Source organism: Oncorhynchus gorbuscha, linkage group LG05 (assembly GCF_021184085.1).
Source record: "Oncorhynchus gorbuscha isolate QuinsamMale2020 ecotype Even-year linkage group LG05, OgorEven_v1.0, whole genome shotgun sequence".
NCBI classification, from domain to species: domain Eukaryota; kingdom Metazoa; phylum Chordata; class Actinopteri; order Salmoniformes; family Salmonidae; genus Oncorhynchus; species Oncorhynchus gorbuscha.
This window is the reverse complement of record NC_060177.1, coordinates 66,442,030-66,456,004: the sequence shown is the minus strand read 5'-3', so window position 1 is coordinate 66,456,004 and position 13,975 is coordinate 66,442,030. Positions and strand designations below refer to the sequence as shown.

General features: G+C 40.0%; 1 protein-coding gene across 6 annotated transcripts in view; it reads left to right on the top strand.

Annotated features, from left to right (window-relative positions):
- Positions 1 to 3,421: 3,421 nt before the first annotated feature.
- Positions 3,422 to 13,975, top strand: part of clip1a (CAP-GLY domain containing linker protein 1a) — a 56,064-nt gene continuing 45,510 nt past the window's right edge. For all 6 annotated transcript variants that reach the window (XM_046350775.1, XM_046350777.1, XM_046350778.1 and 3 more), the window contains exon 1: positions 3,422 to 3,571. The gene's annotated coding sequence lies outside the window, so the exon portion shown is untranslated. The remainder of the gene's footprint in view (positions 3,572 to 13,975) is intronic.

Sequence of the window (13,975 nt, the reverse complement as noted above, 5' to 3'; positions counted from 1 at the left end):
ATTAATCAGAGAGGCAACAAAGAGACCAAAGATAACCTGAAGGAGCTACAAATCTCCACAGCGGAGATTGGAGTGTCTGTCCATAGGACCACTTTAAGACGTACACTCCACTGAGATGGACTTTATGGAAGAGTGGCTCGAAAAAAAGCCATTGCTTAAAGAAAAAAATAAGCAGACACGTTTGGTGTTCTACCAAAAGGCATGTTGGAGACTCCACAAATATATGGAAGAAGATACTCTGATCAGATGAGACTAAAATTGAGCTTTTTGGCCATCAAGGAAAATGCTATGTCTGGCGCAAACCCAACACCCCCAAGAACACCATCAACACACTGAAGCGCGGTGGGGGCATCATCATGCTGTGGGGATGTTTTTCATCGGCAGGGACTGGGAAACTGGTCAGAATTTAAGGAATGATGGATGGCGCTAAATACAGTGTCACACGATTTCTCAAGTTGCAGTACGGTTCTGAAGCCAGACATACATTGCATTCGGAAAGTATTCAAGACTCCTTGAACTTTTCCACATTTTGTTACATTACAGCTTTATTCTAAAATGGATTAGATAAAACATTTTCCTCAATCTACACACAACACCCCATAATGACAAACTGAAAACAAGTTTAAACATTTTTGCAAATGTAATAAAAAAAAAAACGATACCTCTATTTACATAAGTATTCAGACCCTTTGCTATGAGACTTGAAATTGAGCTCAGGTGCATCATGTTTTCATTGATCATCCTTGAGATGTTTCTACAACTTGATTTACCTGTGGTAAATTCAATTGATTGGAAAGGCACACACCTGTCTATATAAGGTCCCACAGTTGACTGTGCATGTAAGAGCAAAAACCAAGCCATGATGTCGAAGGAATTGACACAATCCGAGACAGGATTGTGTCAAGGCACAGATCTGGGGAAGGGTACCAAAACATTTCTGTAACATTAAAGGTCCCCAAGAACACAGTTGCCTCCATCATTCTTAAATGGAAGAGGCCTAAACTGAGCAATCGGGGGAGTAGGGCCTTGTTCAGGGAGGTGACCAAGAACCCGATGATGACTCTGACAAAGCTCCAGAGTTCCTCTGTGGAGATGGGCAAACATTCCAGAAGGACACCCATCTCTTCAGCCCTCCACCAATCAGGCCTTTATGGTGGAGTGGCCAGACAGAAAGCCACTCCTCGGCAAAAGGCACATGACAGCCCGCTTGGAGTTTGCCAAAAGGCACCTAAAGGACTTCCAGACCATGAGAAACAAGATGATCTGGTCTGATGAAACCAAGATAGAACTCTTTGGTCTGAATGCCAAGCGTCACGTCTGGAGGAAACCTACACCATCCCTACGGTGAAGCGTAGTGGTGGCAGTATCATGCTGTGGGGATGTTTTTCAGCGGCAGGGACTTGGAGACTACTCAGGATCGAGGGAAAGATGAACGGAGCAAAGTACAAAGAGATCCTTGATGAAAACCTGCTCCAGAGCGTTCAGGACCTCAGACTAGGACGAAGGTTCACCTTCCAACAGGACAACGACCCTAAGCACACAGCCAAGACAACGCAGGAGTGGCTCCGGGACAAGTATCTGAATGTCCTTGGGTGGCCCAGCCAGAGCCCGGACTTCAACCCTATCTAACATCTCTGGAGAGACCTGAAAATAGCTGTGCAGCGACGCTCCCCATCCAACCTGACAGAGCTTGAGAGGATCTGCAGAGAAGAATGGGAGAAACTCTCCAAATGCAGATGTGCCAAGCTTGGAGCATCATACCCAAGAGACACGAGGCTGTAATCACTGCCAAAGTTGCTTCAACAAAGTACTGAATAAAGGGTCTGAATACTTGTAAATATTTCTAAACCTGTTTTTGCTTTATCATTATGGTTATTGTGTGTTTATTGATGAGGGGGAAAATCTATTGAATCCATTTTAGAATAAGGCTGTAACGTAACAATGTGGAGAAATTCAAGAGGTCTGAATACTTTCCCAATGCACTGTATTTGCAATTATTTTTGCCTCATCTCTCTCAAGCATACAATTTTTCAATTTCTCATCAAGCCACGGGGATTTAAGTTTTCACTGTCATTTTCAAAATGGGTGCATGCTTATTTGTAAATGGAATAAGCAAATTCAAAAATGTGTCAAGTGCAGGGTCTGGTTGCTCATTACAGACCACAGGCCAACATATTATTTACATCAACAACATAGGAATCACTACAAAACGTATCGTATAACTTCTTGTACACTATACTAGGCCCAGCCTTTGTAACTTTAGATTTCCTAGATATGGCTACTATATTGTGATCACTACATCTGATTGATTTGGATACTGTTTCAAAGCAAATTTCTGCAGCATTAGTAAAGATGTGATCAATACATGATGATTTCATTCCTGTGCTGTTTGTAACTACCCTGGTAGGTTGACTGATAGTGGGCAGCTTGATGAAAGCCAGTCAATATTTAAATCACCCAGAAAATATACCTAACTGTTTATCACATACTTTATCAAGCATTTCACACGTTATCCAGATACTGACTGTTAGCACTTGGTGGTCTATAGCAGCTTCCTGCAAAGACTAAGAAGTGACTGACCATCATGTCTCTGGAGAAGTGTCACAGGAGATGGACCAACGTTTTACAATGCAATGGTTTGTTTTCGTTGTTTTTCGCCGTAGTTGTTTTGCCATTGGAAGTCCGATTTAAAAGTACACAGTAAGGCTTCGGTAAATTAATTTATCGTGTTTTTGTTATCAAATCTAAATATTTGTTCAAGATTATAAACCATTTGGAGGGCTGATGTTTCGGGTGGTGTCATGCTGCTGCTGGATGGAAATTGACTGTTGGTCTGAAGCGTTGTCTGTCCTATTTCGTGACTTTAATTAACTGCCCTGATCTAATACTTATGCTTTTCGAATACAGCCTCCTTTAAACTCCCTTTGATATAATGATTGATCTGTATAGTGTGTTTGGATGGTTTCCAATTTGCCGCCCAACTCCTAATCTCACCATTCAAATCATGTCAGTACGGTATTTGAATTTACCAACATTTGAATGGTTAAAATAAGCAAGTTCCACAAAGCCGACACGGTTTCAAAATCTGTTTGGTTATCAGGTAAAGGGAAAGGAACAACCGTACCCGGGTGGCAACATTTTGTCTGTATTGAAGCAATCTTTATTCTTAATATTTTACAGAAATTGCATGCTGAAAGATACAAATCTGAGCAAATCGTTTCTAATTGAAAGTAATACAATTATCTTTATCCCGAATAAAACTTTGACAGACATAATTCAAGTTTAGTAGATTTTCTTTTAGCGAATGCATTTTATGACCTTGTGCTAATATTATAATTGTGGTAGTTTATTTTTTAATTTTGGTTTTAGACGAGTTTAGTTATTTTTCCTGCCTGTATTCTATAGGGGCGAGACCATTTTACGTCATTGCTTCGCTCAATCAGCACCTCGTGAACGCGAGTCCGTCGGAACACAAGGCTTCGGTTGGGGAGACAACTCGAAAGAGGGTTGTGCTTGTTTGGGATTGTTTCTAGCTGTTCGTCAAAGAACAATTCATACTGGAGTGCTACAGGTAAGGATTGGTTGAAGAGGCTTGAACCCGGCTATCTCACGTTTGCTTTATAGGTAGCCCTGCGGGCCCTCAGTCAAGACAGGGAGCCCATAACCCACGGAGAAACAGTTACTAAGCGCCAATTTAGCTCATGTAACGCTAGCTAGCTGCTAGTATATACCGCGTTTAGCCAGCCACGACCTGTCTGGGCCTTAAGTCTAGATACTGATCTCACATTTTTAACATGGTTTGACTTGGAGATTATATTTTAAATAAAAGATCACAAGCGATCCTAACCACTAGTTTTCAAGACATGTCATTCAGGGGCGACATTGTGGTACGAGTCGACGTTCGGACCTGTGGAATTCCCTCGACGTTAGCTAGCTTTCCTATACGAGCAAGAAGACTTTGTCAGTGTGCTATGTTTCTGTGGTTTAGGAAAGCTCAAATAGTATGAACCATATGGCTACTGGCTAGCTAAGTCCGCCACATCGGCCAGTTAGTGTTTTAAAACATTTGGATTGTTTGAACTAGACATGAGTTTGTTGACCCAATCGAGTTTTCTATAAGTTAGTTTTATACAGTAGCTCCATTTGCAGCTACTGTCACGATATCCAGATGTGCCACCTCATCGACCACTGTAAACATCAATGGAATGCAATGCGTCAGTAGGAATCCCAGGGAAACTTTCGACTGGTCAATCATAAATATGTGCACCTTTGCCTGTCCCATGAAGAACACGGCAAACTCAACAAACCTTATGTCTGTCAGCTTGCTCGCTAACTTAAAGAAAAGTATATTTAGTAATTGGTTCTGCTAGATACCTTTCATAAGTGGTTGTCTCTTGCCAAATATCCTAACATGGTAGTGACTGAATTCACTTTATATTTTGTACCTAAACTCAGGTCAAGGTAATCTATGTGATTTAGCTATGTGTAAACTGTGACCTGGAGTTGGTTTCAGTGCGTTTGACACTGCTCATGCTCAATAGAAATGATTCAGTAGTGATTAAACAATAAACCTGTTGGGATAACATTTGATAATGAACAATTAGCATAATTTTTGGCCTCATTTAATTGATACATTTCAGCAAAACAGAACTTCGGGCTTGGGTGTCTGCACCCTTTTTTATGCACAGATCAAACTGCACTAACAAGAAGTTTTGCTTCTCCCTCTAATGGAAGCAGGGGCACCAAGGATGATTTAACCTACCATTGTCCTGTGCCAGGCCCAGGTCTATGACTAGGGTGGCTGGAGTCTTTGACAATTTTTAGGGCCTTCCTCTGACACCGCCTGGTATGGATGGCAGGAAGCTTGGCCCCAGTGATGTACTGGGCCGTTCGCATTAGAGGTCGACCGATAAATCACAATGGCAGATTTGAATTAGGGCCGATTTCAAGTTTTCATAACAATCGGAAATCGCTATTTTTGGGCGCCGATTTTGCCTATTTATTTTATATATTTTTATTTAACTAAGCAAGTCAGTTAAGAACACATTCTTATTTTCAATGACTGCCTAGGAACGGTGTGTTAACTGCCTTGTTCAGAGGCAGAATGACAGATTTTCAACTTGTCAAGCTCGGGGGATCCAATCTTACGTAATTATGACATAACATTGAAGGTTGTGCAATGTAACAAGAATATTTAGATAAAAGAACGAACGGTTCTGCATTTCACTGAAATAATATACGTTTTGTTTTTGAAATGATAGTTTCCGGATTTGACCATATTAATGACCAAAGGCTCGTATTTCTGTGTGTTATGTTATAATTAAGTCTATATGATTTGATACAGCAGTCTGACTGAGCGATGGTAGGCAGCAGCAGGTTCGTAAGCATTCATTCAATCAGCCCTTTCGTGTGTTTTGCCAGCAGCTCTTCACAAGCACAGCGCTGTTTATGACTTTAAGCCTATCAGCCTAATGGCTGGTGTAACCAATGTGAAATGGCTAGCTAGTTAGCGGGGTGCGCGCTAATAGCGTTTCAAATGTCACTCACTCTGAGACTTGGAGTAGTTGTCCCCTTTGCTCTGCATGGGTAACGCTGCTTCGAGTGTGGCTGTTGTCAATGTGTTCCTGGTTCGAGCCCAGGTAGGGGCGAGGAGAGGGATGGAAGCTATACTGTTACACTGGCAATACTTTATTGCCTATAAGAACATCCAATAGTCAAAGGTATATGAAATACAGAGAAATAGTCCTATAAATACTATATTAACTACAACCTAAAACCTCTTACCTTGGAATATTGAAGTCTCATGTTAAAAGGAACCACCAACTTTCATATGTTCTTATGATGTTCTGAGCAAGGAACTCAAACGTTAGCTTTTTTTACATGGCACGTATTGTACTTTTACTTCTCCAACACTTTGTTTTTGCATTATTTAAACCAAATTGAACATGTTTCATTATTTATTTGAGGCTAAATTGATTTGTATTGATGTATTATATTAAGTAAAAATAAGTGTTCATTCAGTATTGTTGTAATTGTCATTATTACAAGTAAATAAATACAAATCGCCTGATTAATCGGCCCCGGCTTTTTTTGGTCCTCCAACAATCGGTATCGGCGTTGAAAAATCATAACCGGTCGACCTCTAGTTCGCACTACCCTCTAGTGCCTTGCGGTCGAAGGCCGATCATTTGCCATACCAGGCGGTGATGCAGTTAGTCAGGATGCTCTCGATGGTGCAGCTGTAGAACCTTTTTGAGAATCTGAGGACCCATACGAAATCTTTTCAGTCTCCTGAGAGGGAATAGATTTTGTTGTGCCCTCTTCACAACTGTCTTGGTGTGCTTGGACCATGATAGTTTGTTGGTGATGTGGACACCAAGGAACTTGAAGCTCTCAACCAATAGAGATTGCATCATCTGTGGATCTGTTGGGGATGTATGCAAATTGGAGTGACTCTAGGGAATTCTGGGGTATTGGTGATGATGTGAGCCATGACCAGCCTTTCAAGGCTACAGACGTGAGTGCAATGGGTCGGTAGTCATTTTGGCAGGTGTTAAGGGTTGCGTCAATCGAATCTGGTATCAGGATAAATATGACTTTTTATTAGATGAGCAATAAGTGGTAAATGCAATTTTCGTATATATACGGGTTCGCTGTAACACCACGCAAGGTTAGAACAGAGAACTAGCCAACACACTAACAGTATCTTCTTTAATACTCTGACAGAAGTAGTTCCTGCTTCCAAGCCGGCCTGTCACAGAGTAGAGACTGGGCGTGGTTTAAACTCACCCAGCCTATCGTTGATTGTTGGCGTACGAGCTGGTCCCAGCCCCCTTGGCGCTTCAGCGGTCGGTCGTTGTAGTTGTGTAGAATATCTATGCGCTCATACTCTCGATACAGTTATCACACACCTGGCTCCTGTTATCAAACAAAAGACCGTACAGTTCCTGTTTTTATGTTCTATATTTTTCCATCACAAGAAAGGCCCATGGCCCTGAAACTCAAGTCAGCTATGTTGCATAACACATACACCCACACAAGCCCACAGCAGATAATATTCAATCACATATGATATGGTAACAGGCTATAGTGCATAACACAGAACCTCACACAGGTTACCTTAGTGTTTTTGGGCACAGGCACCATGGTGGTCTGCCTGAAACATGTTGGTATTACAGACTCGGACAGGGAGAGGTTGAAAATGTCAGGGAGTACACTTGCCAGTTGGTTAGCGCATGCTCGCAGTACATGTCCTGGTAATCCGTCTGGACCTGCGGCCTTGTGAATGTTGACCTGTTTAAAGGTCTTACTCACATCGGCTGTGGAGAGCATGATCAGTCTTCAGGTTCGATGTCTAGTTTAACGCCGATGTGCAAAACCGATGTCAAAGCTGACGTGCATACCTATATAATGTAGGTCGTTGATGTAATGACGCCACGTAAAACTTTGCGCTACACGTGCAACACAGCATTTCTAACCAAGCCAACGATGTCTGCTGTGTGGCTCAAGCAGTCAACAAGTTGAGTAGTCATTTGAAAGAGTAAGAATTTCAGCGAGACAACTCAAAGGCGCAATCCATTAATGTCAAGATGATGGAATTCATTGCCCTTGACAATCAACCTTTCTCTGTTGTGGGTGATGTTGGCTTTTGCTGACTGGTTGAGCACCGGTACACATGTTGCCCTATCGGAGTTGCACAGTAATAGCGTCACTGCTATTAGCTTCACAACATACTATGGAATGCCGTTTGGGTCTTTGCGTGTCAAAAAAGACACACGTCAAATAACACAATTTGGCGTGTTAAATAAACTCTTAATTTGACATGTCAAATAACAGTTATTATAGAATGTTGGGTGTTCTGAATTTGCACTTGCAAGCCAGGCGCAGCACTACTATCAGCACTGTCAAAGCTGTACAAAAAAGTTTGCAAACAATGTTTACAATTCTGCGTTGGTAATAAAGCATTATTTGTTTGACCGCAACTTCTGGGGTAGTTAGATTTAGCTTGGTACCTAGCTATCACCCATACAACCAGCCTGAAAACAATGATCAGTAGAAACTGCAGTCATTTTCATTTTTCTTAGCAATGATTTAGGAATCCTTGTGAGTAAGTATTAGCAAGGTAGCCACTTGTTGTTCGCCTATTGAAATTGAACTTCTGTTCATGAAAATAAATAGCTAGCTAGCTACTTAACCCTGTTGCCCAAGCTAACGTTATAAACAGCCAGCTAGCTTCGTCTGGCAAGTGACACTGGACCAGACCGACCACACACCGGGTTATGTGTTGTGAAGCTAGCCACAATAAGGATTAGGCACAATAGTGGAATTTGCGGTTTGCCTTCAAAATATAAGTACCCCTTTGAAAAAGATGCGGAAGGTTACAATTGGTGGAGCCAAGCCATATTTAGACTAGATAATGTTAAGGTTGGAATGTGAAACAATGAAATGGGGTATTAGTCTACTTGGTGACACCCACAGAACATAAATGTGAAGAGTTTACACAAATATTAGCGTTGTTGCTCTTATTGCGGGACTGTGACTGTGTGAAATCATCTCCCAGTCAGCCTATTGTGTGTATTGACATTCATATTGCACTGTACAGCTTTACCAAAGGATTGGGGATCAATGAAATGGAGTATGAGTCTACTCAATACCCAATATATTTTTTCACAACGTCCTCAGTGTGATCAGACTCAAACATCCATGCAGTATTGTTTTTCCTCTGGGATAGTGTTCAATACACATAGATTTACAATGAATGTGGCTCAATTCAGTTGTTTCAGAGTCCTGCAATAAGAGCTACGACGCTAATGTTCTGTGTGTGTCACTGAGTGGACTGATACCCCATGTCATTGATCCACAATCAATAGGCAATGCTGTACAGTGAATTAAGTATGCTCCAAACACAAATTTAAAGTATAATACATCCAGTGTGATTTCAACAGATTTGTCAAATTAACAAATAGTCTTTTGTTGATTTTATAACATTCCAACCTCGTTTAGCATGATCTATTCAATTATGGCATAATTCTACTATTTGTATTCATTTGCATCACTGTCAATGACATACTTTTATTTCATCCTTATTGTGGCTAGCTTCACATAGATGGATCCAACCACCATTATTCAAATAAGAACTGTCTTATAAATTAGGGTTATTTTAGATGATGACACCTAAAAATTTAATGAACGTGTTAAATTGTGTGACGTGCAGTCATCTTCAGGTCCTGATTGGTCAACAAGCTCACTTGACAGGTCAAATATATATATATATATATTTTTTACCAGGCAAGTCAGTTAAGAACATATTCTTATTTTCAATGACTGCCTGGGAACAGTGGGTTAACTGCCTGTTCAGGGGCAGAACGACAGATTTGTACCTTGTCAGCTCGGGGGTTTGAACTCACAACCTTACGGTTACTAGTCCAACGCTCTAACCACTTGGCTACGCTGCCGCCCCATAAATAGTGTTATTTGACTTCAGAGACCCAAACGACATTCCATAGTATAAGAAATCCTGGTTGAGAATGAAACGACTGAACAAATGAACAATAAAGCAGCACTGCAAGTAAGTGAAAGAAATAGGTTTTGATTATGTTTTGATTGTTTTACTGGTAATGGGGACATATGTAAATGCCAACAAATTAACTTTTTGGTCAGTGTGTGTGTGTGTGTGTGTGTGTGTGTGTGTGTGTGTATAACCTTTTAACTAGGCAAGTCAGTTAAGACACATTTTTATTTACAAGGACGACCAAACCTGGATGACGCTGGGCCAATTGTGTGCAGCCCTTTGGGACTTCCTATCACGGCCGGATGTGATACAGCCTGGATTCGAACCAGGGACTGTAGTAACTCCTCTTGCACTGAGTTGCAGTGGCTTAGACTGCTGGGTGTGAGTGTTAATTATTTAACTGTACTAGAATGCTTAAAAGGCAATGATAATATTGGATATCTGTATCGGCCAAAAATGTCATCGGTGCATCACTAATTAATTTGCATTACAGCACGCCACGGATAAAAGTAGCAATAACATGGTAATAGTATTCTAACGATTTATAGTTGCATTGAACATATGTGTGTATGCCCTGATATCCCTTCATTCCAGTATAGGCCTAATGATATGCTTGTTCTTTTCTTGGGAGAGAAATTGGTCAGGAATATTCATCAGTACACTAGCAACACTATGATTTCCATTGAGATACTGACGGGCATAATGGCTTGCTTACAGTGGGGTGAACAAGTATTTGATCCACTGCCGATTTGGCAGGTTTTCCTACTTACAAAGCATGTAGAGGTCTGTAATTTTTTTAATCATAGGTACACTTCAACTGTTCTACACTCGTTACCTGTATAAAAGACACCTGTCCACACACTCAATCAAACAGACTCCACAATGGCCAAGACCAGAGAGCTGGACAGATTTCCACCAGTCTAATGTCCATTGCTCATATTTCTTGGCCCAAGGAAGTCTCTTCTTTTTATTGGTGTTCTTTAGGATTGGTTTCTTTGCAGCAAATTGACCATGAAGGCCTGATTTCAGTCAGTCTTCTCTGAACAGTTGATATTGAGATGTGTCTGTTGAACTCTGAAGCATTTATTTGGGCAGCAATTTCTGAGGCTGGTAACTCAATTGAATTTATCCTCTGCAACAGAGGCAACTCTGGGTCTTCCTTTCCTGTGGCGGTCCTCATGAGAGCCAGTTTCCTCACAATGCTTGAGGGTTTTTGCGACTGCACATGAAGGAACTTCACAAGTTCTTGAAATTTTCCGGATTGACTGACCTTCATGTCTTAAAGTAATGATGGACTGTCGTTTCTCTTTACATATTTGAGCTGTTTTTGCCATAATATTGACTTGGTCTTTTACCAAATAACCTGTATACCCCCTACCTTGTCACAACACAACTGATTGGCTCAAACGCATTAAGAAGGAAAGAAATTCAACAAATCCATTTTTAACATGGCACACCTGTTTAATTGAAATGCATTCCTTAGTGACTACCTCACGAAGCTGGTTGAGTGTGCAAAGCTGTCCTCACGGCAAAGGGTGGCTCCTTTTTGAAGAATCTAAAATATATTTAGGCGTAATAATTTTTTGGTTACTAATTGATTCCATATGTGTTATTTCATAGTTTTGATGTCTCCACTATTTCTCTACAATGTAAAAAAATTAAACATGAATGAGTAGGTGTGTCCAAACTTTTGACTGGTACTATATATTTAGTGTGCTTGCTGAAAGCAAGCCCACTCTAGCACTCTTACATATTCATTATTCCCCTCACTCTAGCACTTAAGCTATCAACATGAAAACAAATTTAAAACTTGTAGACTGGTTTTTCGCAGGTTGCTTGAGAAAATATTTTTTATACTAAACTTTTTGTTCTACAACCATATTTGCATAAATTTCAATGCAGTTCAGTGGCCATATACTTGAATAGTAACATTTTAAAAGTTCTAGATGCTACTTGAACCGTGTAAGCTATCAACTCCAATGTTGAAATGTGCAGACTGACTCAACTTCGATGTCTTGCATACAGCTTGTTGATACTATTTATACTTTTTGAACTATATCAATTTTAAATGTGCATAAATAACATGGGTTTGAATGAGAACCATAGGAATACAGTGGTAGCTATTGAAAATGGTCCTGCTCCTCAGCCAGCCAATTAAGCTACAAGACCATCTTTAAAACATTGAAGCTATCTTAACTTCAAATTATCTGAAACCTTTAAAATATACTCAATTTTAATTTGCGTAAATTGGCATAATGCCAACCATAAAAACAGTGGTAGACCATTTTAAATACTACTGATCTTTTACCACCTCAGCTGCAAACATTAAAACTATCATTTTCAAAAGTCTACAAATAAATTAGCATCAAAAACTAACCCACCAACAGTAATGGAAACTTTTGAACCATTCAAGCTGGAAACCAAACCAATTTCGGGAATTGTTTTATTTCTAGTTTGATCTTGTCCTTGGATTTAAAATGTCCTCTCGAATGTTATTTTCACCTTCAAATAGCCTAATTCTTTAACCTTCCACAACCAAAGTCTGGAGTACCAAGTGGTTAAACACTTTTTTCAACATTCATGCCCTTAGACAAATCAACTCTCCTATTTTCTAAGTGCTTCCAACCAGCTGAGAGTGAATTACTTTATTTGCCCTTAATGAAAGGAATGGGGAAAAGAAAGGGGAAGTCTGAGAGGGAAGTGTAGGATACAATACATTGCAAATTGGAGATGTCATTTAGTGAGGCTTTTTGCACAACTGATGTCAGCAAAAGTATATTGCACAGTGAAGAATGAAAGGTCTTTTCCCTGCGTTCAGAGAGCTATACAGTCTGTCTGAGTGATGCGTTCCTACTCTGCATGGCTTAGCTAAGCCAGACATGCTGTGGATAAGCTGCTGCCACAAGTAATCGTACATGGAGGTCGATTATCTCCATGTTTTGGGCCCTCAAATCGGTTTCAGAACTAAATCTGTTTTACAGAACACATCCTCAACCAGTCAAATTAAAATTGTATTTGTCACATGCGTTGAATACAACAGGTGCAGACTTTACTGTAATGCTTATTTACGAGCCCTTTCCCAACAATGCAGAGCTTTAAAGTAAGAGAAATTTACTAAATAAAAAAAGGAAATTGTAACACAATTAATTATAGCTAGGCAGTCCCCACCCATTTCATGTATCCCAACAGAGCAGCAAGGTTATTTCCTTTTACAGTGCGTGCTTCGTTAAACTATATAGCAATAATATTGAAGGATGGCAGCAAGCTATCGGATTTTATGTCTCCTAAATTTACAGCATGCACTGGTGGAACTGTAATGTTGAGTTCACAGTGCAAATGAGTCATTAGTGCATTACATTTTGTAGGTGGCATGAACCCAGAGCCATAGGAAACATGTAATTAGACACCAAAATAATTCATGTCTGCACACTACAGGAAGTGGGTCCAACAATTGCTAAAGAAAAGTATCCTGGTCTGAAAGTAAGTTTGTTAAATTGAAACAGATCAAATTACATTCAAATATTAGGGATGTTACTCGGTTAGCTGCTGAAAATACATATGTCCGGTCATGCTTATTGGTCTATGGGTAATTTGCATTATTTTGTGGAATTAAAAACAAGCTATTTTTATTTTTCAATATCAATTCGTAATTAAAGCGCACCTCCCATTCGCCTTTCGGGTGTACAGGCCATAGCCTGCCTACCTTTTGACTCAGCGAGTCACCCACCACTTTGCAATGTGAGCTTGAGGCAGTAGAATTGAAACCGGAAAGTTTACTTTCCTTCCAAATAATGAGGCATGTCTTACCTTTCTTCAAAGTAGCCTTGCAAAAATCCATCTGTAGAAATGTGGAGGCAATTTATTTTCTAAAGACTTCCTCGTGCCATTAACCAGCATTTCTCCTGTTCTAGTGTTTTCTTATCAACTCTCTTTTGTTGTCCAGAAGCCAAAGGCACAATCCTAGTCATATTAGCAATCCATCATAGTTGTTGCTATTAGATTCCCCCTCTTTCTAAATTTCTAATGGAAATGTTAATCTCTATCGCAACTGCTCGCGTTAGGTTTAGAACTGTGTTTTCCACAAATTGCATTTTGGCAGATGTTTTATCAAATCAAATTTTATTTGTCACATACACATGGTTAGCAGATGTTAATGCGAGTGTAGCGAAATGCTTGTGCTTCTAGTTCCGACAATGCAGTGATAACCAACAAGTAATCTAACTAACAATTCCAAAACTACTGTCTTATACACAGTGTAAGGGGATAAAGAATATGTACATAAGGATATATGAATGAGTGATGGTACAGAGCAGCATACAGTAGATGGTATCGAGTACAGTATATACATATGAGATGAGTGTGTAGACAAAGTAAACAAAGTGGCATAGTTAAAGTGTCTAGTGATACATGTGTTACATAAGGATGCAGTCGATGATGTAGAGTACAGTATATACATATGCATAT